Source organism: Belonocnema kinseyi, chromosome 3, assembly GCF_010883055.1.
Source record: "Belonocnema kinseyi isolate 2016_QV_RU_SX_M_011 chromosome 3, B_treatae_v1, whole genome shotgun sequence".
Taxonomy (NCBI): Eukaryota; Metazoa; Arthropoda; class Insecta; order Hymenoptera; family Cynipidae; genus Belonocnema; species Belonocnema kinseyi.
This window is the reverse complement of record NC_046659.1, coordinates 79,000,072-79,025,835: the sequence shown is the minus strand read 5'-3', so window position 1 is coordinate 79,025,835 and position 25,764 is coordinate 79,000,072. Positions and strand designations below refer to the sequence as shown.

Genomic DNA, 25,764 nt, shown 5'->3' with positions numbered 1-25,764 from the left:
TTTTCAAAGTTTCTTTTTAAAAACCAAAAGGTTTGTAAAAAGAAATTTTGAAAATTTTTTAGCCAAAATCTAAGTCAGCTTAAGTGGTTTTTTTAGAGAACTGCTTAATTTCACATTGGACACAGATAATATAAGAAGCGATTCAACTGTTTCTATAGACAAATTCTTAAAAATTCTTATGGAAGAAGTACCACTAAGCCTATAGATGGAGAGCTAGATTCCGTGATCCTTTATTAAAATTAAACGAAATTTTCATTTTGATGCGAGTTTTAACGCTGACAAAATGTCGATAAATGAAAAGTGTATGCTCTATTCTGACAAGTATGGAAAAATATCGATTGAACCACATGCTCCTCGTCTAATGTGATTAAACCACTTGCATTAGCATAAAATCGATATCACACGATTCGAATATTTTTTTGCTACCCTCGCAAATAAGCCAAGCATTTAATCGCAATCTGATCGACGAAATTTTAAGCAGAAAATCAGATAAAGTTTGTTCGAAATTCCAATCATAAAGTTTCAGAAGCTGCGTAGACTTCATTTCATATGAAAGTCATTTAATCATTTAACATATCCTACAAAAGCATTTTAAAGCGTCGTTTCGCAAATTTCAATTCGAGAGCTTTTTAAAAATTAACGTGCCTTTAAATTTTACGTACAGCTTTCAAAAAACATTCCATTTAACAATTCCTTTGGATCAGGTTTCATAAATCGGATTATCTCGTGCAGATTTACCAGCAAACCAATGGGGATGCTTTTGCTCCAGGCATGAAACTATGTCTAGAAAATCCCACAGGACTCGTGCTCGATGCTAGGAAAAAAGTTTGCTGTGACAGCGAAAAATTGATTGCCGCAGCCTAAGGCAACAAAATAGTAGCAGAGAATTTTTACCGAAATAAAATCAAATATTCTGCAACAAATAAAAATAATGAAACGTCGACACAAATGTCGTTTAGGCTAGCAGACGGGAAAGCTTTGTGAAAAGAAAATTTGAAATTAGATCGACAAAGCAACAAAAAAAAAAAAAAGAAAAAAATAACACAATATGAATAATTTTTAAATCTACAAAAGTTTAAAGGCTGCAATCTGGATTCAATTTGCAGGGAGTCTACAAAACTTCATTCTTTAAATTTTCTGAAGTTTCCCTGATTTTTCCTTGAATAATTTTTTATTTTCCCTGACGATTAATATTTAAAAACCAAAATTATAATCTTGTAACGTTTTTAACATAGAATGTTTTATAATTGGGATAAAAAATATTAAGTATAAATGTATTATGTTCAGTGCAGGCACAAACTAATTCAAAACAATTCAATAATATGAAAAAACTCAGTGAATTAAGTATGTTTGAAATAAGTTTAGAACATTTATAGGGAATTCAAAAGGATCCGATAAAATTTTTAAGAACTCAAGCTGAGTTTAAAAACAAAAACTAAAAAAAATATCTAAAATATCCATTGAATTGAGTGGAATTGTGTGAAATCAGAATTCAAGTGAATCATAAAAATGCAACAACAAAAATGTTAAAGAACTTAAAATAGTTTAAAAGAATTCAAGATACTCTAATAAGAATTCAGGGTGTTCCAAATAACTTCCAATGAAATGCAAAAAATATTTGAAAATCTCTTCAAATCTTTGAAAGTAGATGATCTTTCCTGAAATCCCGGAAAATGTATTAAAATACTTGAAGAGCTTTTAAAACCCCATAAAATCATTGAAATCCTCGGAAATAATGTAAAATCCTTTGGAATTTTTTAAAATATCTTAAAAGGACCTGTGAAAAAATTACATGTCTTGAGAAATTCTAAAAAATTCTTTACAGCCAAATTACAATGTTTTTAAATACCTTAAATGTATTCAAATCAATCAAAAACTTCTTGGAATATTTTCAAATACCCTAAGATATTTCAAATAATTTCGACAGTCCTGAAATCTTTTGACATTTTTTGAAGCTTTTAAAAATTTCTTGGTATTTTTTTAAGTACCTTAAAATATTCAAAATCTATTAAAATCTTCTGAATCTTGTTTGGAATCTTCTAAAACATCCTAAAATCTGGAAAATTTATTAAAATACCTTGAGAGCTTTTAATATTATACAAAATTCATTAAAATTAAAAAAAGGCCGTTTCTACGTGTACCGAAATTTCGGTACAAATAGTCTGATTTTTTGGTACGAATAGGAAGAGCTGAAAAAGGGACTTTTTGTATCAAAATTTCGGTACGAATAGCCGGATCTTTTCAGTACATGCAGACACTTCCTTTCAAAAATATCCCAAAACCCTTGGAATTCCATCCATTTTTTAAACCTAGTAAAACATTGCTTGGAAACCTTTAAAATTCCCTAAAATATTTTTAATCCTTTGAAGCTTTTTAAAGCTCATGAAGATTCCTTGAAATTTAAAGAAAAGGTATAGACTTGAATTCAATAGTAGTTAACCTTGAGACATGGCTTCTTTAATAAAATGCCAAAACCAAAGAAAAAAGAATATTGGTTAACCAATCAGTCAACGTTTTGGAAGAAAAGTCTCTAAAGTGATCTTTTAATTTTAAAAAGTATGTGTGGTAGTCCGGATTATGCTTGACATTTACTTGCCTCTTACAGAAATTTCCTGACTTTTGCCATTTTTTTTTAATCCCTGACTTTCTCTGACATTTCTCTGATTTTCAGGTTATTGCTGACCTTCCGCCACCAAGATTTGGGAGATTAAAAATTGTTAACGGTTTAGAATTAGATAATTCTGTAAGGAAAAAACTTGCCTAGAGTGATGGAATTGATCTAAAAATCGAAAAATTTGTCTATACGTCCAAGTCTAATTTTTGTTATTGTAAAATAAGCCGAGAGTAAAACTTGCGTATTTGCACCTAGAAGAATATGTAGGTTAAAGTCTATCCTGACCTCGATGATGATCGTGACGTGATGAGTACCGTTTTCACCCCCGCTGAGTTAACCTTCGCAACGGAAGATCAAAACCTCGGTTTTCTAACCCCTTCATTGGCCAGAAGTTTTTCCCAAGAGTTACGTCGAATATCGAACGTGCTTTCCCAAAGATAACCACAGAAAAACTACCCTTCGAGACTACACGTAAAATAAGTGTCGAGTCGTACTTAAGTTGAGAAACGCCTCGAGCAAATTCTGAAGTAGGAGGGAAACCAGCACGAGGTGGATACCATCAGTACGAACTGAATAATGCAAAAAGTGCCTGAGTTTTAAAACAAAAGTTCTTTAGTATTTTTTTATGAGTGGTAACATTAAAAATGGACCTTATTATCAGTCTTTTTATCACTTACTTACTATTTATGACATAAAAAATGTGTTCTTAATATGGCGGTGATAATCTTTCCTCGGACAGATTATCATGTTTGGAAGAATTACATTGGTTTTCCTATTCTTTCACTGGTTTCTTCGATTCGTCCAACTTTCGGCTCTCAATTTTTATCGAAAATTTATTTTACAAGTTTTTATGAGGAGTGCAATTTGGTACGACGTGAATAGAATGTTGACAGCTTAGGATTGAGTATCAAAGTCATTTTTTTGCTTTTGAGTTGGGAGCACAAGCAAGTATGTTCTGCCAATGACTGCATAAGTGTGAATATTCACCTCGTACCGAAACAATGACATCTGAATGAAAGCGCAAAGTGTTAAAAAGTATTAATTATACGATAAATGGTTCATATAATACATGTGCTGGTATATCGAGCTTTAAAATGAATGTTTCAGCTTTAATTTGGTGTGTCATACTTTCCTAAATTGCTGATCAGTTACCAATATTATGACTTCAAATTTTGATCCATCCGCCTCATACTTGTTTCCACATGTTGAAGTCTATTGTGAAATTCAAGACGTCACGATTTTTTTTATTTTTGGTGTCACTAGCTTAAAGTATACCCTTTTTTGCAAAAAGGGATACGATAAACAAGTTATTGAAGATTAATTGATTTTTTATTTGTAAAGGTACTATAAACCGAGGTAATTATGGATCAATGTTTATGTTCTGTAACCTTAAGATTTATTTTTATAATAAGACTATCTGAACATTTTGTAAGCAATAATCTTGGAGAGTACAATAAAATTTCATTGAAGAAATCCATAAATAACCACCGTGGTCCATAATTACCCAGGTTGATGATAGTCATTTATTTCTGTATTTTAAAATGAACTTTTTAGCTAGCTTTAAAAAAATCCTTTAAGAAGTTCAAGACTTCCTACTGATAGGAATAAAAAATGTGTTTATTCCAGGTTTTATTCCTTAGACGTGTCAATTTTTTCTAATATATTCTGTCAGTAAAACGTCTGGAGGTATTCAACCAAATTTCCAAGTAACCTAATTCTTTATACTTCAAAAATCCCTGTTTGCAAACTATTTTTTCGAATAACGGGAAAAATTCTCTCGCGTAGTTTTTAAAGGCGTTTGCGATTTTTTTAAATAAAAATATTGGCCTGACAGATATGAAATTATCTTTTATGGATCAGTATGTAAAAATCTGTCAAAATTTGAAGGGACTTATCTCACCCACAAACATATTGTAAAAAATTGGAATCCATGAAAATATAAAAATGATGAAAAAAAGCACTTTTTCATACACATTTTACTAAATCGAAAAAACAAACCATTCTTCAATACATTTATTCTGATTTAAGATGATTATGTATTCATTTAAATACCTACACTACTTTCCTATCAGGGATTTCCTTTTTGCGGAATAGATCAAAACATTGAAAATATTACAGAAACAGTCTCGAATATTTTCTAAGAAAATTTCAGAATGTATATTAAAATTTTTTTAAGTATTTCAAAACATTCCAAAACATTCAAAAATATACTATGTAAAACATTTTTGGGAACTTCTAAAAATATTCTAGAAAAATTTGAACAAGATTACAATTTTTATAATCTTTTTGACGTAACAATAGATGATTTGTCCTCGCGCATACACTCGACTCCAACCTGCCCATTGAATCATTTTTTTATCTATATCAAACAAATAAATATAATGATCTTGTCACGCATATTAAAACCTATTTTTATTTCACAATACATTTTTCTGGCCAATAATGCAAAAACTTCCAAGCTCGAGCAAAGCCACTAAATAATACCATAAAAAAATATATTATAAATAAGAGCTGCCTAATTAAAAATAATAATAATATTGTCCTCAAACATACTTTCAATATATTTCGAAATTATATTCATTTGAAAGGCATTGATTAAAAAACCTTTTGTAAAAGTTCAAAGTGAACACGAGAAAATTATTGAAGTAAAACCTTGAGATAAAACTTTCAATCTATCGATAAAATATTCATGTTATTACTTACGTTCTATAAATTTTGAATACCCTTCTACTCTTCATCTTTTCTATGTGAATTAGACTCCCAAGAATCAAATATTTTTTTACAGTGGAAATTCTAATGTCCAGGTCTCAATTCGCATTGATGAAAACCACTCTTCAGTTATTGAAGATTTAAAACAGAAGTCTAATTGAAATGTCAAGTAAATTTAAAACTATAATTATTCTTATAAAATGAACGTTCTCATTTATTACTTTTAAAACTTGAAAATAATCTTTGTGTACCCGAACCCTGTAATTGGTCATCGAGTTGAATTTAATTAATTATTAATCAAGACCAAAGGTTTCTTATAATAATTCAACCATTACCATGCAAATGGCCTCTTTTGATTCTACGTTCCCCTCTTCAAAAGCTGCTCTAATGAGAAATGCGACAGAGAAATTTAATACAGTTCCAGAGTTACTCAAACCAGAAATATTTATTCTGCTTTTATGAGATTCTGTTTTCATTTTATCGTTCAAGTTCGAAAGGCTCAAAAGTGAGCAACTTCCTGTCTATGATAATTTTATGTCTTATTATGATCAGCGCAAAATAAATGCATCAGCTTTTACGAATTGCCATTAGTTGCTACAGGCGAAACAAGAATGAAACAATATTATGTAGATGTAGAAAAAATATATATTTTGTACCTGATTGTGTACCTAGGTGTTGTGTAGTGCATGAAAAGGAAATGAAAAATCGGATTATTTATACGCATATAAAAGAAACTTCCTTTAAACTTTATATTCTTCCGTTAAATATCGTCCAGAAGAAAAAAAAAGTTGAGGGTATTTATGTGCCATAACTTTTTATCCGTAATTTTTGAGTTAAGATTTATTTCATAAAATGAATAATTTTCTAGCAAAATTAACTTACAATTTAAAACAACGTTATTCTTCTACTCAGTGAAACATCGAGTAGGTAATGATTTCTTAACAGAGGCTGAACTACTTTACACAGAAAATAAATTGACTTCAGAAAATACACGTATTTCACTTCTAGATTTGCAGTATGACAAAAAAGTTAATAGAATAATGTAAAGGAATAGGAAAACCTTATTTCTCGACAAAATGAGATTCTATATTGTGTGTAATTTTATTACTATTTCCTTTAAATTTTATACTAATGATTTAAATTTTAAATTGGAATTTTTTTAGTTAAAATTTTCAAAACAGAAACTACGCTTAAGATTTTTTATTTTTATACTAATGATTCTTAGAGAATTAAAGGCATTTCTCTGTATCAAATTCTAAGAGGGGAAAAGTTTAACCTTTGTCACTCAAAATGAGAAGCATCCAAGTTTGAGGGATTTTCTATCCGTACGTTAACAACTTGACAGTTTTATCTCGACGTCCTGCTGAGATCATCGAAAAAAGAGAACGCATTCTACTTTGAAAGGTTGAAGTCGAGAGGAAACAGATTGTGAACGTGAAGTTCAATGGTTATTATAGAAAATCGATCAATAAGTTGTAGTATATATAATAATTTACAAGGCTGTATATACCACCAACTCATTTAATCATTTTTTGCTACAAAGACATAAGTACAGAGAAATAAATACAACAAATAAATACAAAATTGAAATAATGAGTTGCCCATATAAGTTTCATCATTAATAATTGAGTTCTTAACCGTTGCTATAAAAATCAGGATGGCGGCAAAACTTAATTTTCAAAATACCCTGACTTCTCCCTGATTTTTCACTAATTTTTTATTTTCCCTGAACATTGATATTTATAGTTAGAGTGCTGATCTTTCATCACTGATGACCTAGGTCCTAGATGTATATGTGACATTAAATAAACCTATTTTTAAGAAACGTTAAATTATGCCGAATACTTGGAAAAATCCCGAAACTTCCATTGAAATCAGTAAAATTTAATTGAAATTAATTTAATTGAAAACATTGACTTTACTAACTTTATCTTTAAAAAGTGACTAAAAAGTCATTTTAGAAAAAAAATGAGTAAAAGTGAGTGAATGGCAATCTTGATTATTGTTGAAGTGCTTCTTGCAGAAATGCCCTGACTTTTGCAATTTTTATAAATCTCTTGAATTTCCCTGGTTTCCAAGTTGCGACATGAGCCGCCCTGAAAAAGACATTCTAAGATTTTATAGATATTTCGGAGAATAGAAAATACCTAAATAATTGAATAAACTGAATAACGTTTAAATGAAGAATAACATGAAATGCATTGAATAGAAAAGATTCTTTACTCGAGATTAAATTTCCATGTTCCTCTCACATGCAGAATGAATTAAGGTTTTCTTTTTTATTCATTGAGATAACAAAGCTATATCTTTTTAAGAAATCTCGAGGACTAGCAAGCTATTTTCAGAAAGGATTAAAAGAATAATTTAAACATTAAGTAGCCTCAGTTTGCACAAAAGTATCGAATTCGCAAGGAATTTATGTTTTGCGAGTTTTGTGTTTCACTATCGTTCGTAAACCGAAGCCCTGTTTTGTGAAATTATTGATTTTGGCACATTGACAAACGAGATACACATTGCTGCCTACACTTAAGGCAATACCTATCGACCGTCAAAATAACAAGAATGTTATATCTATCGTTCACTGCAGTATTTGCAACTAAAAACTGGAATTTCATTTCGAACTCGTAGTTACTCATTGTTATTTTAACTTTTAATTTACTATTTATGTAACTTTTTTGAAATAGAATAAAATGTTAATATTTTCAAACTTACAAGAAATACCATTTTTTATTAAGGTTCTGGAAAATTGGAAAGCTTTTAGATTCAAAAACTGATCATTGGGAGATTTTTCATTTTTATTTATACCTCGAAAACGGAATTTCATCTCGAATTTTATTCCGGACTATATTTAAAATGACTGATGCTCAAATTATTATTTAATAAAGTTCACATTCTTATAACCACTGATTTTAGTAAACGTTTGTTCAATGTTATTCTCGAATAATTTACCATTTAATCATGGAAATGGGCTTTAAATAAATTTGCATATATCTTTATCACTAATTTTATAAATACAATGAAAAAAAAGTAATAAGCATTTTTTTATGAATAAGAAATTGTAAGGAAGGAAAATAAAATTTTGTATTCAAGATTTAATCTCAGCAGTTTTTAGAGGTTTGCGTTTGTGAGATACGGTAAAGTTGAGTTTCTCGGTTCATCATAATTATGATGTATTACCTCCGTTTTTATAATAGTATCAGGAAAGTTCATACACGGAAAATTTAATGTTAGGCTGTTGGTGTAGACTGTAGATGGTATTTACGCTGAGATGCTTAAATACGGTGGCGTATATACCTCACAGGCTGTGCGAGTTAATAAATTTATGTATTAAGATGGGGTAGTTCCAGGTGACTGGAAAAAAGCGATTATATTCAAAAATAATTAATAATAGGTTAATGAAAATAAACGAAGAAAATATCCATTTGTTGGCCTGGAAAAAGGGTTTGATAAAGTCGATAGAAATTAACCTTGGTGAGTCCTGAAAGAGTACGGGATCAATGGATGGCTCCTTAAAGCAAATAAAAGCAATATATGAAGCTAGCAAAGCGAATGCGAGGGTAAATGGAAAACTGAGTGACAGTTTCAATATCAGGAAAAGATGCGTTATGAACTCTTGTCTGTTTATTATATCTATGGATAAGTGTCTAGAATGGCTCTCTTAGACGAAAAAAGTGTGGGTCTTGGGACAGTAAAGGTACGTGGATTAGCGTTTGCAGGTGATACGGTTGTTATGGCCAAGATAATCAAAGGCTTGCAGATACAGTTGAGTAGACTGAATAATAGCATGAAGAACATATGGGACTTAAAATTAATGTACGTTAGCGAAACCTGGATCTATCAAGAAAAGGTTAAGATTAAAATTAACGCGGTTGGTATGCAATTCTTGCGCAATGTTGAGATGGTTTGAGCATATGTTGAGACAATAAAAGAAGACCAACTTGCGAAACAAGTATATTTATAGGTGAAGGCTTGCGTACCCAGAGGCAGACCGAAACATAAGGAGGCCTAACTGGATAACTGCGTCACATTGCGTCAGTTCACTCTTAGTGTTCACACAGTCCTGGTGTTTACGTTCGAATAGCCTGGATTTGAGTCCCGAACGTCAGAACCAAAACCGGGCTCAAGTTCGAGTTTAGTGGATTCTCTAATTGGATTTTAGGAGCTCAGTGCGCATTTAAGCGAAAAAATGAGAAAAGAGGGAAGTGCCTTGAAAACAGAGGAAAAGGGAGAATGATAAAAAAAGGGAATCTAGAAAAGAGTTGTGAAGTCTGAAATATGGAAAATAACGATATGGAAAGTGCTCTTTTTCCTCATAAATTAAAATTGAAAAACTTTTTAATTTAAACCTGCCTAATAGGAATTCTTTTAAAAAGTCCGAATTGGAATTTTTTCAAAATTCTGAAAATGGTCAAATGTAATATTATAATTTCAAATTGAAAATCCAGTGAGCTTGACAATTCTAAGAGATTTAAATTAAAAAGGCGATATTGTTTCACGTCTATTACACTTTAGACATGGTAATCTCAGTTTTCTATTATTTATTATCCCATTTAACTTTTCCAATGCATTTCCATCCTACTGGAAAATTACAATTTAAAGATTCCTTTAATGTTGAAAAAATCGGAGTATGAGAGGGAAAAAAGGAAAAACTTATTTTAACTTACAACCAAGTAGTTGAATTTTCACCAAAATAGTTAAATCTTCAAATGAACATATTATTAATTCGCAACCAAACAGTCGCATTTTTAACCAAAAAAAGATGAAATTTCTACCGAAAGACACGAATTTTCAACAAAATACATATATTTTTAAGCAAAAAGGTGAATTTTCGACTAAAAAAGGTAAACTTTTCAACCAAGAATGGAATAGGTAAAAAATTTTAATTCGAAAATGTATTTTTAAACAAAAAAGAATTTTCAACTAAATAATTAATTTTTCTACCAAAAATATAAATTTTCAATCCGAAATGGAATAATTAAATTTCAAGTTAAAAAATTTAAGTTCAAACCAAAATTATAATCGAAATTTTAATTTAATTTTTCAACAATAGAAATAAATTTCGAACTAAAATGATGATTTATTGAATAACATTTTTTTGTTAACAAAACAGTGTAACTTTCAACCAAGTGAGGTAGATGTCCCAGTAATCGGGACGGTTCCAGTAATCGTAAGTTTTTAGGTGTAAACGCCACAAGTAAGTATTTTCTGCATAAAAATACAATCCTAAAATATTTTTAAGTAAGTTTTGACAGTCCTTGTTGTGGAAACCAAATTATTATTTTTTATACAAATAGTGCACATGGGTAAAAAAATTCATTTATATTGCCGGTGGCGGTGAATCGCGAAACGTGGAGAAAGCTTAACATTTAGGTTAGCGTTTCTTTGCTTAAGCTTTTAATATGTCAAGAAATTACTTGATCGGAACAAAAATTATTTTGTTTATAATAAAAAATAACTTTTGTTTCATAAAATTGAGTAAAATCTGCATTTAGTACCTTCTCGTTCGAGAAATATCGGTCACGGTTATAGGGACGTTTCAAAAGCATAGTTGCTGGAGTAATCGTGACCGGTCACGAAGACTAGGACGACTTTGTCAAAATTCTATTGCCATATTTCATTACAAAAAATAATTTAATTAATTTAAAAAGGGCGTGAAATGAGATCGGAGAAGTCACTTGTTATTATGAGCAATAATCGTCACATAAATTAGTGCCTAAAACTGAAAAAGGTGATGTAAAACATTGGTATGACTTTAGTGATTTCATTATCAATTTTTTATTTTGTCATTATTTCTCAGAGAAATTAATATTTATTGAGTGGTTTTTCATTAGCTAACATTAATCTATACTGCTTAATATAAAGAAAAATTTGTAATAGATATATAATTATTTATAATTTTAATATTTTGACAACGTCAACAAAACATTACCTCCCAAATGGCAAATACATATGATTTTTTTAGCCACTGCAATTTACAAATTTCGCCATTGTGTTTATAATTTCTGCTGTCGATTTATTTAGGAAACCACTTTATTTCTTATAAATAAAATATTAACTTTATGCCACAATATTTTTAACTGCAATAAAAACTGAACATTTTAAAAGAAAATTAATTTTTATTATGATTAATTATTATAATTTCCATCAGACGTACTTCATCTCAGAGGTCTCAATCAATATAAATAAATAATACATCTTTCATTTGATTAAAGTATAGTTGAAACACAAAAATACATTTTAAATACACCTCCAAGTCGCTGAAAACTGATTTCAAGAAAAGTTAACTTTTTTCACGAAGACTGGGACAACGACTCACGTTTACTAGTACATGGCAGATTTGGAAATCACGATACCTGGGATATCGGTGCTTTTTCACTTTTAATTTTTTATAAATAAAAAGCACTATTAAATATAATGTAAAAACAATTTTTATAATATTTTAGGATGTTTAATGGTTCAACCAGTATCAATCATTTTTTTTAATAATCCTTCCAAAACAATTTTCTATATATTTCAAGTCAATGAAATCTCTTATGTTCACGATTACTGGGACGTTTACCTTAGTTGAATTTTAAAAAAGAAAAAAAAAGAAAATGAATTCTTAGCGAAAAATATACTAACTGTTACTTCAACCAAAAAAGAAGAATTAAAAAAAATGAATCCTCAAGCAAAATAGATTATTAATTTTCAACCAAATATTTGAATTTCTGACCAAAAAAAGACAAAATTTCTATCCAAATAGAGATGAATTTTCAACAAAAGAGATGAGTTTTAAAATTAAAAAGTCGCATGTTTTAGACAAAATTAGGCCTTAATAGATACATTTTTATTAGAAAGTTAATTTTCAACCAAAATAAATTTTCAAAAAAAGAGATGAATTTTTAGAGTTTTGTATGAAACCATTATGCAGTCGGTAAAATGGCTGTCGGTTTGTTACCACGCATAGGGCAAAACTACTAGGTCTACCGACTTCATTTTTTGCATAGGGATGTGTTTTTCATATCTAATACGATTGAAAAATACTGAGAACTCGAAGGAAAATGCTCATCCTATAGCGATGCTATGTAAATACATAAAAATGTAGGTCTTTGACTTAAATGACCCTCTTAGCACATGTAGCACACAAACTACACTGAATTCTACTGAAATTATTCTACTGAAGCCTGCTGTATCCATTTTTGCATGGAGATGTACCCTGTGCTAAATGCTCACCATAGCAGTGCTATGCAAAAACAAGAAAAATGAATTCTAAACCAAAAATATTAGGGGAGTGCTAAAGATAGACCGGCGCAAGTCGAGCTTTTTTGTGCGCGAGTTGAGTCGAACCAAACGCGAAAAAAACTTGCTTTCAATTTTCATTCGACTTTAAAACTTTTAAATTGAAAGAAATTGAATTAAAAGCACACTTCTTAAAGATCATATAAATATACTATTATTTTTTTTCTTTTACGAGAAATTCATAAAAAATGATTTTATTAAAGAATATGTGTTTTCCTGTGTGATCAATATTGTGGTGCAGTACAAGTTTTACAAGCCCTGCGAGCCGCGCGAACATTTTTGGGTCAGTGAGCTTTTTGTCAGTCCACAAACTTTTTTGGCTCGCCAGCTGCTCTTTTAAGCGGAAAAAAACGAAAACAGGAGAATTTACTTGAAAAGAGAAAAGGATAATTTAAAGATTCATCCTGTAATTTTGAGAAAATCGGAATACGATAGGTAATAAGCGACAACCGACAAAACAATATATCAGCTGTCAAGTGGAAAATGAGAACTGATCAAAGGAAGCAGTTAGAAGAAAGCACGATAAAATAATGTGAGTAATAAGCGAGGATCTCAGCGGGAATGTCACTGCAAGGTACACAGCGTCTTAGAATTGCTCTGAAAGGTCAAGGTGATTACCCGTTCAATGTCTCACTCAGTTCTCTATTTTGAAACGAAGAAAAAGGTAGTCAACGTGCGTCGTAATGGCGGAAAATTACATCGAGCGACCGTAGAAGCTTACTTAATTGATTTACATCTCGTTTACATTCCACTATCTACAAGCGAGAAGCTATTACCCTAATTGACAAACTCAGAAATTAATGTGGTCTGCGTCAAATGCCGAGATGCCCTGAATAAAGTGACTCTTCTCCTACCTGTTTTTACCTTTATTATTGAAGATTCCATACTCAAATATCAGCTATGCAAAGAGAGAAGACGTCATTATTGTTTAAGATAAATATTTCCCTTTATTTTCCAAGAATGAGAAATGGAAATATTTATTCATCATGGAACCAAAACTTTTCATAGGAATAGAATTTAGATAACTTCTTTAACAACTACTGGACCTACAAAGACTTTAACAGGGTGGCTGTTTTAATAGACGGAAAAACTTCCCGGGCAATTCCCGGGTTTTTCTCGATTCGTGAAAATTGCCTCCGGTTATTGAAATTTAAACATTCGAACTCTTAAAACAAACAATGTTTTCATTTGAAGTAATCAATTAACTGCAAATTAAAGCACTCAAATTGGAACACTTTTCAATTTTAAAATTGAAGCGTGGAATATTTTTAATTCTGAAATTTTCACTACACTAAATGAAAACTAATCTTCACTTTCCATTCACATTTATAAAAATTTCCATAAAAATTCTACACAAAAATTGGCCTCTTCCAATTCAGAATAATAATTAAAAACCAACTTACTTCAAACTCAATAGAAATGTTTTAAAAGAAACAAGTGCCTCTTCCAGTTTAGAAAAACTTGAAAATAGCAATTTCGTGCGAAATTTCCTCATTTCAAACTGAACAAAAATGTTAAAATTAAAAAACTATCCTAGTTCCAATTCAAAAGATAAATACATACTGCAAGCCAAAAATATCTCCTGCACATGTCAATAACATTCTTTAAATTGACAAATGTCCCTCCAGCAATTTAACAAAAATTTAAAACAAAAATGTCCTCATTTCAAACTCAATTGAAATTTTAAAAACAGCAAATTCGTCCCCCTTAAACTCAATAAAATTGTAAGAATCAATCAATTTCTTCTTTTAATCCGAAAATAAAATAAATCAAAAAAATTTATTAGCTTTCTTCTAAAATTATAATTGGGAAATGTTAACGTTTGTTTATAAGTAAAACCTTTTAGGTTCAATTATTTTAATTTTAAGTCGTTTCAAAATAATAATTATTTCAAAGTTGTTAATTGTGTCGAATCTTTGAAAATATCTTAAAAGCTTTGAAAACACTTGAAATCTTCTAATTTCCTTGGAAAATTAAAAATTACTTAAATATGTTGAAATTCATTGAAATCTTGAAAATCTCTGAAAAAAGTAGAAATCCTATGTCCTATGTCTTGTTGTAAAATTATGTAATTTGTTAAAAATTCGTTTTTTTTTTGTAGTAAATTAATCTTCTTGGTTAACAATTAGTATTTTTTGGTAGAAAATTCAACCATTTTGTTAAAAATGTATGTAGTTTGTTGAGAATGCGTCCTTACTTGTCGAAAATTATTCTAATTGGATGAAAATATATATTATTCACGTACGCATAAAATATTATGTGAATGGCCCCTCACGGAGCCTAACAAAGGGGGGAAAGTGGCTCAAAACTTCAGAAAAAACTTAACGTTATTTATGCACAACCCCTAAAGAAGAAGTTCCTATTTCCTATGTTAAATCAATAGGAAAATTCATTGTCTCAGGGGCACGCGTTGATATTAATCGATTTTTCTGAAATTTGTAGGAGATTATATTCCTTTCCTTGACATTCGAACAAAATTAGGGAATGAGAACAAAAATTGAAAATAGTCGCAGAAATCTTAAAAAAACAGTGTCAAGATAGTGGCATAAAATGATTCATGTATTAAAAATGATCATCAAAATTTATTTAAAATGTTATTTCTTAGCCTATAAATTATCAAAATTCCTTTTTATTTATCGCACGCTTCATAGTTTTTCCGTTCTTTTTCATTTCTTCTCTTACTCCAACTCAATTAATAGAATCCCAATAAGAAAAATTATAAAAAAATAATTAAAATTTTATTATTTATTTCAAAATTGATTTGTTTCGTTAAAAATCGAACTTTTTGATTAAAAAATCATCTATTTTGCTGAAAATTCAACAATTTGATTTTTTTTTCTCTCTTGACAAACAATTTTTATAAAATTAAGAATACAACTACTTTTTTAAACATTCATTTTTTTGATTAAAAAGGCATCTGTTAAGATTAATACGTTTCGATTGAAAATTATGTTTTCTTCTTCAAAATTTACAATTTCGTGTTGACACTTCAACTGGCCTTGTAGAAAATTTGTAGTTTCGGTTCGAAAGTTTACCAGTTTTGTAGAAAACTTAACTATTTGGTTGAAAATTTATGTAATTTGTTGAAAATTCGTCTTTTCTTGGTATGAAAGTAATTTTTTAACTTAAATTCTAACTACTTTGTTGAAAATTCAGCTCATTGGTTGTAAATTAACTTTTTTTAATATTAATTCATATTCTCTGGTTGAAAATTCATCGGGTTGGTATACAATTCAACTGATTGGTGCACAATTAACCTGTTTTGCAAAAAATTAGTTTTTTTTTTATTGATAATTAATTCGCTATAATGAAAAACGATATATATTTTTTGTAGAAAATTAATGTTTTTGAGTGATAATTCAACCATTTGGTCAAAAACTTATGTATTTAATTGAGAATTCATATTTTTAGTTTAAAATTTAACTATTTGGTTGAACATGCAACTTTTTTGTTGAGAGCTCATGTTTTTGGTTTAAAAATTTAACATTTTTGGTATGAAATTTTTTTCTTTATTAACTGAAAAATCTTTCTTTATTGATATTTCATCTGATTTGAAACTAGTGTCTTTAATGTTATTTTTGTCGAAATGGTAGCAATGCAGAATCATCGTTAACAAGTGTCAAATAATGTCAATAATGTGGGGAGTCCGAGGCCTGCAATGTAAATAAGGGCCTAGAAGTGATTCCATAGGTGTGAAAACCCGTAAAAGACATGGGGATCTGGGGCACGAAGCAAGAGCAAGAGCGACAGTGAAGTTCAAGGCTCGCTTGTCGATTTATCAGGGGGTGTGAGATTGTTGCAACGTGTTTAGCTGCAGCTACAATTTTATCAGTATAGTATCGGCTCGTTTTGGCGAATACTGGTTTTGGTGTATACTCTAGTGTCTATTCAAATAGGAAATTCCGGAGAGTGTTAGTTACCCCTCTTCTGGTATGGAAGTTGGCTCCGGTTGCGTCTGTGTGAAGGGGTGGCGTTTGGATCAATACCAACTGCCCCTATTCTTCAACTACATATATACCGACACAGTCTCCCGGAAAATATGGAAGTGTGAACTCGTGGGTGGTTGTGTCACTTATTGTTAGAATCCGTATGCACGTGCGCTTGCAACAATACTCACAAACTATCATAAAGGCAACTTAAAGATAACCAAGGTGCAGAAAAGAGAAAATACAAAATGTATGGCGTATGCTAAAGAGCTAAAGTACGTTCTGACAACCTGACAGAACGCCAAGTTTACATTTCAGAGCCTTTTCTCAAAGTTTATACAATTTTTACACCAACTTTCATGCATAGCCAATCGAGTTTTTGAAATTTCGTTGCAGGGATGACAGTGAAAATGGGGGAAAATAAGGGGAAGATTTAATATTTTTTTTACATGCAGAAAAGAAGAAAAATATTTTCATAGGAAATGTTTTTAAACAATTTTAAATAAGGTGTCTACTGAAATCCTGGAAAAAAAATCCCCTGGCTATTCCAGGTTTTTCCAGGAATCTCAAGTTTTTTTTCAAGTATAATTTTGCATAGTACGAAGCCATTTTAAAAAGTCGCACTTTCTGAAATAGTCGACCTGAAATATGTATACAGTCTCGCAAGATTATTATAAATAATGATTTATTTTCGTATGTATCAGAAGATATATATCATTAGCACTACCCATAAACTAAATAATTAAATAATATTGAAAAAATTAATAATCATTTCTTGAATTTGTCTAAAGTCCATTAATTTGAATAATAGTTAAAACCAATTTTTATTGTATCTTCTTAAACTTGAAATACAGTGCATATCAAGGTAAGAATAATGTGGCCACTATATTATTAAATTAAATTCAAAACGAATCAAATTCCTAACTTTTTAAGTATAAATATTGCATTCTTAACAAGATAGATGAATTTGATATCAAATAGTTCAATTTTCAACAAAAAGATTAAGTTTCTTTAAAAAAAAGATTTTTAAGAAAATTACGCAAAACCTCAAGTAAATAGTTAAATTTTTTAATAGAAAAGATCAGTTTTCCCCTCAATAGTTAAATTTTTAACCAAAAAAGGTTAGTTTTCAACCAAATACGGAATAGTTTAATTTTTAGTTAAAAAAAAATTAATTTTCACCAAAAAACAATGGTCAACAAAAATTATGGATTTTCAATTAAAATGGCGAATGTTCAACTGGAATAGATGAACTTTCAACCAAAAAGATGAAAAGGATAAATTTTCGACAAAAAATGGAATATCAACATTTTCAGTTAAAAAATTAATTTTTATCTAAAATGATGAAGCTTTAACTGAAATAGTTGAATTTTAAACCAAAAAGATGATTTTTTGACCAAAGTGTTTAACATTCAACCAAGCAGTTTTATTTTAAACCAAAAGGATGAATTTTCAACTGAAATTATGAATCTTTAAGTAGAATAGTTGAATTTTCAAATAAAAAAAAGATGATTTTTCAAACAAGAATATATAATAGTCAAATTTTTAGTCAAAAATAATTAATGTTAAAAAAGGATATGAATTAAAAAATATATAAAGCTTTAACAGTAACAAAACAGTTTTTAACAAAGTAATAAAAGTAATTAAATTCTTATTAAAAAAAAGATGGATTCTAAACAAAAATGTAGTATATATATAAGTATAATATTATATGTAATTATATAATATTAAGCTACTTTTGCAAATGAACAATCATTTTTAATCAAGTTTTTATTACAATAAAAAAATTAAGCAAGCTCTTAAAAAAATCCCTGTCTTAAAAAAAAACATCCTTTACATTTTTAGGTTTTCCGAGGTATACAAAAATTCCCTGACAATTCCAGGTTTTCTAGACTAATTTTCTAACAAAAAAAATTTTTAAACCAAATTTATGAATTTTCAACAAAACAGAAGACTTTTCAGCAACAAATTTATTTTTTTAGAAATATTTTCATATAAATCGTAGGGCAGACACCCTGTTAAATGATGTTTTTATGATTTCTACCATTTAAGTATTTATTTTTGAAAGTTGGATAATAGAGTGGGTCGAAAATAAAAAAATCTGGAAATCGAAATCGTTAGAGCGCGAAAAAGTAGCTTAGTGATCCTATAAAAGTATAATTAATTATTGATAATATCCAATTCGGTTATCCGCGCTAAAAAAAAAGTTAAAAATATTCTTGTTTGCAGAGGTTTTAAATTTTTCTTGGGCTTCGATTTTTTTTACATTTCTGGAAGTAAAAATTCTTCCCAATTTGTTGTGAATTTCAAATGATCATTTTCTAAGAGATATTTCTATTTAATTCACCCCTGCTTTCGGAAAAAATGCTTAAAACCTGCGTAAATAGGAGAAGAATGTTGCCAAGTACTTGAAAAATGTCCAGGGATAAAAATGCACCTAAAAACATCACCAAACACCACCCAGAAACTGAAATATAAAATACAACAAATTTAAAAAATTTATAATTTGGTATTAATTATAATTTTTTATAGTGTATTTTTCTGCTAAAACGCCCACACATCTCAGCAAATTTTTTAAACGCCATTTATGAAGATAATTCCAATTAACATTAAAATCAGAATTAAAAATTTTTTTTTTATACCCAATTTCGATTCCTGTGTCTTGTCGATTTTTGAGCCACAAATTATAAAAATTACTTCATTGAATACAGAATCAAAAAATTTTAAAATTGACTGTAATTTCAATTTCGAATCATGGGTCTTGGAAATTGTTTCCCCTAGTGCATTTTTATTACTGGATTGTTTTTAAGTACCCCAAGAAAAATCTTATCTTGCTTACACAGACGTTAGAATTTTTTCCGAAATTCTTCAAATCAATGGAGACTTTAAATTTTACGAATGACAACTTTTTCTGTGAACAGAGCTTGCATTTACAATAAATACCAATCTTTTCAAACTTTCAAACCGGAAAATTTTAGAATTCAATATCTAGGATTGCAAAATTTCAAAGTTTGAATGCATTTTTCAAAGCACTTTTGTAAAATTAATCAAACTGGGCAGATGCCAAGAGAATAACAATACGAAATGACAAGTGTGCACTATTTTAAAGTACTGACTCTTGAAAGTATAACAAAATTGTAAATTCAGAAATTACAGGGGCCCAATCTTCAAACCGACCGACATTAAATGATTTCAACTTCAAAATAAAATAAATTTTAAGCCATTGAAATTCAAATTATCCAAAGGAGAAAGGATTCAAACTGAATATATTCGAGACCTAGAATAATCAGAATGAGAAGTCCTTTCGGGTTCAAAATCCTTCAAACTTTTAAGTATTTCAATCAAGAGGGCTTCTAAATTAAAGATATTTTATTTTTTGAAAGAAAGGGAATATTAAAATAATTAGAATATAAAAAAGACCAAATATTAATCTCTACTGATCCGATTCTTAAAATATGATGAACTACAAAAATCCAAATTTGAAAATCTTTTAATATATGCCTTTAAATTTCAAGTTATTCCAACTTCTAAGGTTTTCACAATTAAACCATTCTTAAGTAAGAGGAAGAATCATTTTTAAGACTTAAAACTTTTTAATTCTTTCAGGTTGAAAAGATTCCCATTTAAATTTAAGAACCTGGGAACTTAAAAAAATTTTAATTAATTTTCCGAATTATCTGATTAAATTAAAAAATGTAGATAAGAATATAGAGGTCTCACTTAAAACAAAAAGAAGACGCTTTATTGATACTTGGCTTTATGGTGTTTCATTACCGTCTATCAACTGAATTGATTTGCACTTTCAACTTGTTGACTGTTAGTAGCTGCGAAAAACCCTCGTTTAATCAAATATAAAAGGAGAAATTCTGCCATGAAATTGTGAGGCATCGATCATCATTAAGTTTTGCCAGCCTAGATATTGATTCTTGCATTCCGAAATACCACGGAGTATTAAAACAAAATGAAAAATTTCCAACTATTTTAGTATTTTTCCAAAATTAAATAAAAATGCATTAAAAATTCGGGATACAGAGGAAAATTAAAATTTCCAAGTTCAAGTTGAGTAAATTTCAGCAAATAAATCATTATTATCCTTTCTTAAGAAATCATGTTCACGAGATCTTGCGTACGTTGCTGTTGAAAACCTGATTGATTACACACTACGTGAATATCACATTCAATGGCACTTCTCAGTTTCTTCTTTTTGAATTTTCTGGACTTTTGTCAATGAAAATTGCCAAATGAGGATTTTAATTTACAGAAATTTATTACCAAAAGAAATCATTAAAATTGTAAGATGATTCTTTAATAATAAGGGCAACAAAAAATTCTGTTCTTAACCTTTTTAGTCACATTTTTTTTTAAATGACAAAAGGAATATTATTCAAAACCCCTTGAGCACATTCAATATGGTTATATGTACCTATTAATGCATTGATAAAGATTTCGAATTTCCAGCACCATCAATTTAATATATAAAAATTTTCATATAATTATTTTATCATAAAATTTATTCCTGAATTTTTCTAAATGTTACTGATGAATTAAAATTTTAATTGTGAATGTTTTTTTAATATTGAAAAAAATTATGTTCTTAACATTTTGCTACCACACTAAAATTCTTGGGTACAGGTACAAAAACTGTCGGTATCAAAAATAAGATTTCTTATTTTTTTAAATAATTTAGCTTTCATTTTAAAAAGATTCACTTTATGTTTTGAAGATGTCCAAATATGTAAAAATTGAATCTGGAAGATTTTAAGACAATTTTTTTTTATTTTACAGGATTTAAAAAAACTTTTAAGGAACCTTTGAATTCTGTCATAAAATATTTCGAAGTTTTCGAATTTTTGAAAATATTAAAAAATAATTTAAATTTTGAGCATTAAAAACAACTTAAAGAAAATAAATTAATAATTAATTATTGTTGAGAATTTCTAAACGAAAAGTCCGGACACCGAATCCATTTCAAATCAGGGACATCGGTTAAAATTGATAGAAGTTTGAGGAATTTTTTTTATAAACAAAGCACAAAAGTCAAATACGCATAACTTCGTAGACAATTTTCTTGTCGCCTTTTTAAGAATTTTGAAAGTTTTACCATGAATAAACCAAATTTCTGAGGATTCCTGAGAAAATAATTCTTTTTTCCTTAATTAATTGTAGGAGAATATTTGAAATGATTTAGAAATATTTTAATAGATTGTCAAAATAGAATCTGGAAGATAGTAGAGCAATTTAAAAAATTTTGAAAGATCTTTCGAAAATTTTGGAATAATCTGAGTCAGTTTAGAAGGTACTCAAAAATTTTAGAAGTTTTAAACAGATTAAAAATATGTTGAAACTGATAGATTTTATTCCTGAATATTCTTTAAAGTGAGCCAAATTTTTTCTAAAAATTAGTAAAATTCTGTAAAGTAAAAAAATTGTCTTCAAAAATTTCTAGATACTTTTTCGAAAAGTCTGAAATTTTCAAAAATCTGTTTTAAGTTTCTCAAAACACCTAGGGAAATTTAATTTAAAAACAAATAAATTTAAAAAATAAATAGCTATTTAAAAATTATTTTTCAACTAAAAATATAATTTGGTTGAATTTTTTTCCTTTCTTGACTGTAAAATCTATTATGGTTGAAAATTCATCCATAACGTTGAAAATTCCTCTTTTTGGATTGAAAATTCATCATTTTTGGTAGAATCTTTTTTGGTTAAAAATGCAACTGTTTAGTTGAAAATTATTCAGTTTTTCGGTTTTTTTTAGAATTCCACTATTTTGTTGAAAATTTGTATTTGTTGGATGAATTCAACTATTTTTTTATTGAGAATACAAATATTTTAGTTGGTTGAAAATTCATATTTTTTGGTTGAAAATTTAAGTATTTTGTTAAAATTTTGATTTTCCCTGTATCTAAGATCTTTAGAAATCTTATTAAATTTTCTGACGAATTTTAGAAAAATTATATTCATATAACCTTAATAATAAATAAACCTAAAAAAATAAACAGTTATGAAAAATGTTTATTTTTGATTAAAAATGCAAAGAATAATTCGTATCTAGACATAATTAGTCAAAATAATTCAAAGACTTTTAACTTTGATGAATTGGTCCATGCCAAGAAAAGTTTTCACGAGAAAAGGTAGACGTATGCGAGACAAATTGCAATACAAAATCGGATTCTGGGTTTGTGAATGCGTACAAAGCTCGTTCAGTTAATTGAGAGGAGTTATCGGAAATCCATAATCGCAATATAGAATGTCGGAACGTGAAAGGCCTTGTTTAAAGATGCACAGCACGTTTGTACAACTATCCATGTTCGAGAATAAAAATAAAAATTTTAACGAAATGCAATTGCAGTATAAAACACTATTAGCATAATAAATCTTATAAAATATTTCTGGTAAATCTGCCCTTAGATGCTTAAATTCAAAATTACATTTAGTTGTCAACATATCAATTAATTTATATTTCCAGCTAAATTCTTTTATTCTTTTTTTTTTAAATAAAGAAATAATTTATTTGCCCTTCACTAATTATTCATCTTCAACTAGAATTCCAGACAGGGTAACCGTAAACCCTCATTTCAAAAACACCCTAAATTTTCCCTAACTAACTTTTCATTTTCGCTTACCATTAATATTTAAAGATCAAAATTCTAATCTTACAACATTTTGAAATCTTTTAAAATTCCTTAAACTTTTTAAAACTAATTAATTAATTAAATAACTAATAGTTCAAATACCTAATTGAAACCTAACTGATACATGACATAAACAATTTTGAAATCTCCTGAAAATACATGAAATCTGGCGACATGTCTGCAATGCTGGAAAAATTATTAAAATACCTTGAGAGTTTTTAAAAACTCTTACAATTATGGAAATACTCAGAAACCTTCAAAATACCTTGTAATCTTTGATAATATCCGAATATATTTCAAATATTTTAAAATAATTTGGATCACCTTTAAATTTTTTGAAGCTCTTTTAAATTTCTTGGATTTTTTTAGGATCCTTTGGAAATCCTTCAAATAATTGAAAACTATTCGAAATTCTTTGGAATCTTTTGAAAATATCCTAAAATCTTTGAAAATATAACAAAATTTTAAAATGTACTGTTGGTGACTTTATCTTTAAAAAGTGACTAAAAAGTGATTTGAGAGTAAAGTGACTAAAAGTGACTGTGTAACAGCCCTGATTATTCTTAAAAGTTACTTAAAGTGCTTCTTACCGAAATTCCCTGACTTTTGCAATTTTTTTCAACATCCCTGACTTTTACTGACCAACAAAATTCCCAGACCTTTCTCTGAAATTCAGGTTTCCCCTGAGTCGCAACCAACTTGCCCCGTGGCTAATTGAAAATCAGCTTTTCCCGGAAATAAAATCTCCGTCCTAATTTTCTGATTGTATAAAAATGAGATAAAAAGAAGAAATGAAGTTTTAAGAAGCAAAGTGGAAGTAGGCTACTTGACTAACAGACAGCATTTAGACCTTCAATGCTTTTCTGAGTGCCAAGGAAAATCGATTTAGCGAGAGCACCTTTCTTTCTCTCTTTGCCATTGTCCAAGGTACTTGTCAAGTCTAGTGTTGGACTTGAGTAGCAGAGAAAGGAGAATGATCACGTTCAGGGTCATGTAAATAGATTTGCATGAGTTTGATGAATATAATAAAGGTTCAGATATTCTAAGTCTCTCTGATACCAGGATGAGACCATTCCGAGGAAAAATAGGCACTTGAATTTGAAATTCAGAGAATGCTAAATGCCTCCTTATGAACAATAGCTTCATCACTCGATCTACAATACCCACCGACCGTAGCTTTACCTGAATCCCACAATGTTTTTATCATTTAATAGTTTTCTGGAAGTTACTCTAGAAAAGGAATTCGAACTCCCAAAACTGAAATTTTTTATTTACAGTAAACACAACTGAACTGTAAATTAAAGCACTCAAAGTGGAGCTCTTTTGAATTTTAAACTTTTCCAATTGAAGCTTGAAAAAGTGTGGCTTAGGTTGCCGTAAATGATGAAGAAGGTTTAAATTTCCATCATCAAATAAAAAATGTTCTTCATCATTCACGGACCCCGAAGCTTTAAAATCGATAACTAGTATTTCCATTTTCTAATTAAAAAATGTTAAGATAAAAGCGATTAAAATATAAAATTTTATTTTTTAGCTTCTTTGAGAACAGTTCAAAGCTTTCTGATCGAAAAACCTAAATTCAAGGTATCATTTTTAATGCTCTAAATTAAAACAAATCTTCCTTTTCAACTCACATTCATAAAAATATTTAAAATAAATCATGAACATCTTCAAATTCAGTACAAAATTAAAAACCAAAATGCCTCTTTCTATTCAGAAAAACAAAATGTCTTCCCTTCCAACTCGATAAGAATCATTAAAATAAAAAATTGTCCTCTTTTAATTGAAAAAAATATATAATCATAATTTCCTTCCTTCCAACTTAATAAAAATTTTCAAAATAAAAGAAGTTCCTTTTCCAGCTTAGAAAAACTTCAAACCCAAAATTCCTTATCTTACATCTCAAGCAAAGTATTCAAAACAAAATAAACGTATTTTTATATATTATAATTATATTAAATTCAATTAAGTTAAAATAAAATTTTCGAAAATATCTACTTTTTACAGATAATCCAGTCAATGATGCGCAAATCTGGGGACAGTATTTAACACATAAAAAAGTGAATAATTATTTTTGAAATATTCAAACAATTCAATTTATATTTGAAGTTTATCGACCTTAAAGAGACCATTCATATACTAACTTTACGCGTTCTTCTTTTGTTTATATCGTATCTTTATAAACATCACAAAAATTTTATTCTCAACTTTATTTAGACAAAATAAAAACACATGAAGTTATTTATGAACGATCCCAAATAACACAAATATTTTAAATCTAAATTTTCAAACTAAAGCGCTTTTAATTTTTGAGGTTTCAAACCTGCATTTTAAAATTCTTTGAATTGAACTTGTAATCATAGAAGCAAGACCTAAAATGAAACAAAAAATAAAGTAAAAGATTGTACAATTACGCATTGTAAACTAAATGATTAGATCATTGAAAAAGTTAACAATTGATCATCAAACTGCAAAAAAATTGAAAATGAATTTATTTTTAAATGCAATGTATAATTCGTGGTAAAAAAAACCACTGTCATTTCCCTGTTGATCCCGTTCATAATAAATTTCCAGCCATTTCCCGGGCCACTAGCAACTCTGA

General features: G+C 28.8%; 1 protein-coding gene across 3 annotated transcripts in view; it reads right to left on the bottom strand.

The window, feature by feature from the left end:
• Window positions 1-25,764, bottom strand: part of LOC117168676 (synapse-associated protein of 47 kDa) — an 82,116-nt gene that overhangs the window by 29,508 nt on the left and 26,844 nt on the right. The gene's annotated exons all lie outside the window — the stretch shown is intronic.